We start from the raw sequence: 4,525 nt of genomic DNA on the forward strand, positions 1-4,525 counted from the left end.
TGTTGGGGTCCAACCCCAGCGGGTCCAGGGGTCCCCAAAGGTGTGGACGGAGTCGGCGAAGAAGGAATGACATGGAGACAGCCTTCAGTTGATCAGCAGCCTAGTCAGGACCTCTAGCCAGGATCTCCAGCCAGAGTTCTGGTCGGGATCTCCAGCGAAGTTCTGGTTAGGATCTGATGAGGATCTGATGTTTATTGTCTTGTTACATCTATATTTATACCAGCCGATTTTAATCCTGTCAATTTCTATTACAAAGGTTAGGGCGTTTCTTATCTCCATTCCAGGGAGTAAAGATTATGTAGCTTAACTACCCGCCTGGCACTTAGTTAAGGGGTTGTATCCCCTCCCTAACCTCAGGGAAAAATCCCTACCTGGGGAAACAACCTTTCTCGGAGAGGTGACCTTGGTTAAAACACATGGCGCTTAAGGAGAGCAAACATATTAAGAACAATATGCTATATATGCCAGGTCCCTTGAAACATATGCTGTGCAGATGTTTCTTTCCTGCAGCGACTGTGTCAAGCAGCAAGGATGGACCGGCTTCCGGCAGAGTGGGGATCAAACCCTCAACCTTACGGTGCACAAGACAACACTCCAACCAACCGAGTAACCTGGCCAGTGAGGTTGTGTTCCTTCTTTCACCATTGACGTGGAAGAATATTGTTCTTGCCCATAAATAAATATTCAATCACTTTTCTGAAAACTCAGGGCCCTCTCTCTGTAGCCTAAAATAACAGTTCTCAAATTGTTAAAAATATTGTCATGTTCTTGATTGGGGTGGTTGTTACATGAAGGTATACATTTGTCAAAAATCATCAGCCTCGCCCAGCTGGTGTGGCCCACTGGTTGAGCGTTGACCCATACACCAAGAAGTTGCTGGTTCAATTCCCCATCAGGGCACATTCGGACTTGATCCTCAGTAGGGAGTGTGCAGGAGACAGCCCATTGATGTTTCTCATCGATGTTTCTCTCTCTCCCTTCTTCTCTGAAATAAATAAAAATATACTTTTAAAAAAGAAATTCTCCAGCATATTAACAAGTCGCATAATCACCACATCATATTTTCAGATACTAGGTAATTTCCCTCCACACATTTTCATTATTCCATGTTTCATAAAGACAAGAAATATATTAATTTCCTTTTAACTCTACATAGAAAAACAATAGCACAGGTATGACAATAAGTGGCAGCTGCCTCTAGGCCTCAATGTGGAGGTAACAGAGCAGTGGGGACTGTGGCAAACCAGAACACCATTCCCCATCTGAAGGGGAAAGTTGCTGTGCAGCTCCAGCCAGCTGTTGCCCTGTGGGAGAGCTGGTCCTATATTGCCATACTTTCCCAATTTTTATATGTTGGCAACCAGTTCAAATTGCTCTAAAATACTGTAAAGGCCAAAGGGATGATGGAAATGAAAAGAAAACCAACCTGATGAATCTGGCCTGACCCAGTGTCATTATCTGACCTAGAACACAACCTTCTTATGGGAAGACTGAGGCCCAAAGAAAGGAAACACTCCCAAATCATGAGGTAAGTTAGGGCTGGACAGGACTTAAAACCCAAGTCCCTGGGTTTCCAGGCAGAAGCTTTCCCCACAAGGCAAACAGAGGTAGTTTCTTTGTCTCTCATCTAGTGCTTCATGTTTTAGTTGCTGATTGACCAAATATAAATGACTTGTGTATGAAAGCTTTAGCCTTAGGTCAAGTTCAAGCCAGTGTGATATGCCCACTGTTGTGTAGAATTTGCATGCATCATACCCTTATTTATAATAACACCAATAGGTATCCCTGTTTTGAGCACTAAATCTGTGCCAAGCTCAATACTAGGTGTTCTTTACTCACATCATATCATTCAGTCCTGTGATAATCTCATGATTTAGGTACCACTATTACCTCCGTTTTACAGATGAGGAAACTGAGGCTTACCAAGTAAAATGACTTGCTCAAAGCCATAGTCCCACATATTTACAGCTCCAAAGTTGATGGCCTTAACCACTGGGCTGGACTATTTTTACTCATTCATTCATTCATTCCGTGAAATAGTTACAATGTGCTGGTGCCAGTTGCTGAGCCAGGAGTTATGGGGGAATACAACTCCATAGAGCCAAGTTCCAGTCTAAAACCCTGAGGCTGAGGCTAACTGAGTCCACATTCAACCCACATCCTATTCTTCTGATTCAAAGTAACAGGTAGTTCTTGAAACACATAGATGATTGGGCCATGTAATTTATACTTTAACAAAGTTGATTTAAAAATTAGCAGTAGCAACCACCTCTAGATGTTTAGGGGTCCTGCTCAAATGAAAAGATTGTGACAATGCAAACATATTAGTAGACCAGGTTTCCTGAAGACCAGACCCTCATGGTGTAGGAGAAAGACAACGTCTTGACTGCTAGGACAAAGGGTTTGGATGCTACCTGAACTCAATGGGCAGGCAGATCCTAGAGACATGAAGAGAATTGTGCTTTAGGCAGCCTGTGCACTGTGGTTCTACAAGGAGAGACGGAAGGGATGAACACTACTTTGGAGGTTATTACATGAAAAAAAGGGAGGGATAAATAATAGTTATTTCAGGGTATATTCAGCAAACATGAGGTTTAAATACTCAGATGTCTTTGGTTTAAGCAAGTTTCCAGCAGGCTCTTCATTTTTTAAAAAAAGGTAGTATGATGGAGAGGACTTTTCAAGGTTCAAATCCCAGTTCTTCAACATTCTAGCCTTGTACCCTTGGACAATTCATACATCTCAGGACCTCAATTTACTGATTTGCAAATGGGTGTAATATCTGCCTTCTAATGCCCTTGGGAGGGAGAACTAAATGGTATAATATATAGAAAGCACTTGGTAAGTGGTACATGTGCAATGTTTATTTCTTTCCTTTGTTTTCTTCTAGCTACAAGTGGAGTTGGCACATGTCCTTATCAGTTATGGGGCAGAGGAATTCAAATAACATTTTCCTTTATATAGTTCAGTGTTAAACCTCACAATGGTTTTCTGAGAGCACTGTAAATTCAACTGGGTTGAATAAGAGGAAAGAACATTTGCCTGGACACAGCCCTAGTCCCAAGAAAGCTGGACGTCGATGAACAATTCCCTTATCCCTCTGGTTTCAGCTCCTCACCTATAAAATAGGGATGGTCCTCTTTGTCCACCTTACAGAAAGGTTTGTGGGTATGTTGAACGAACTTGAAAAGAGTCTGAAGGCTTTGGCTAGAAACGAAGATAAAGATTTATTCAAGGATCTTAGAATATACAAACTGGAAACAGAGCTAGGCAAAACCCCAGAAGTGTTCCAGAGAAGAAAGAAAAGTTCTTATGGTAAAAAGCACATTCTTGAGAATTAGCAGCCCTGCATTCTTAGCCCTAGGACTGGTCAAGGAGAGTTATTAGTCAGATGTCACAAAGTCTGGATACGTGAGTCCTGGGGTAATCAGAGGGTTATATGGAGGCCTGATGCATGTCCAGATGGATGTCCAGGCATTGACACAGGACTGAAAAGTTAAAAGAGTAAGTTACCAGGCTAGTTTGAACAAGAATAGTCTTTCCTCACGCCTCAACCTTCATAATGTTAATAATTTTAGCAGCTTGGTTAAAATGACTCCATTTTATATACCCCTTATCTTCACTCTTTCCTCTGGTGTAGGGTTGTGAAAATTCTTACAAAACAGTGCGCCCAGTTGCACTGTTGTTAAACTCATCACTTGTTTGCGGAATATTTTCCTATTTCCAGCTCTGACTTCTCCCATAGGACTGTATGTCAGCGGAAATGGAGTCTGACCCTGCGTCCAGAACACAGTTACCTGGCTCAGTGACTGGTTCTCGGACTGAAGCGTCGCTCCGGTGTAACTAAGTTGAATTAAAATTCTTTGTAAATCAGTGATCGCCGCTGGGGTTACCGAGAGAATCCAGAATAAAGGAATCTATCGCATTTAGAAACTATCACTCCTTGGTTCGTGGTGATAGGCCAACATTTTAACATATCTTCGTTTTCCTACTTACACTGTGCTATTGTGGGAAATTCCTTTATTTTATTTTATTTTCATGTTCATTGATTTAAAAGATATACATATTTACCTCTCCCTAAAGTTTGGCTTCTTGACTTTCCTTCGCGATTGGCTGCAGATCATCTTAATGTGATTGGTTAAAGCATCTGCCCATTACCTTTCCCGTGTTGCGACGGAGGAAATGGAAAAAAATAGTGTTTCAAATATATTTTATTGGCTCCCGTGTAGCGACGTAGGGCTAGAACTTGGGTACTGCCAAAATATGATTGGCTTTTATGTCCGTCAGTCACACTGCCGGAAGCCCATTCTATTGCCCGGCTGGAGGGAGGGGCTTAGGCTGGAAGGGTTTTCATTGGTTCGGAGCGCTCCAGCTCGTGATGCGAGCCCGTACCCGCTCGGTTGCCGTGGTTGCAGGTCGGGCCCACCCGCTCGCCCGCTGACAGCGAGGCTTCGGGAGAAGGGAAGTGGGTCGGTTGGTCGGTCCGGAACGAGGCTCCGGCAGCCAGGCCCGCGCGGAGCTGTTG

The 4,525-nt window shown here is 43.2% G+C and overlaps 1 long non-coding RNA gene across 1 annotated transcript; it reads right to left on the reverse strand.

Moving 5' to 3' along the window:
- Positions 1-3,208: 3,208 nt before the first annotated feature.
- Positions 3,209-4,118, reverse strand: LOC106724251. The gene is made up of 2 exons (XR_001359991.1): positions 4,072-4,118; positions 3,209-3,488 (listed from the first exon to the last, which is right to left on the reverse strand). It is a non-coding gene; the product is annotated as an uncharacterized LOC106724251 (long non-coding RNA).
- Between the last annotated feature and the right edge of the window lie 407 nt (positions 4,119-4,525).

The sequence above is a fragment of the Myotis brandtii genome, unplaced genomic scaffold (assembly GCF_000412655.1).
Source record: "Myotis brandtii unplaced genomic scaffold, ASM41265v1 scaffold78, whole genome shotgun sequence".
In the NCBI taxonomy this organism is placed as follows: Eukaryota; Metazoa; Chordata; class Mammalia; order Chiroptera; family Vespertilionidae; genus Myotis; species Myotis brandtii.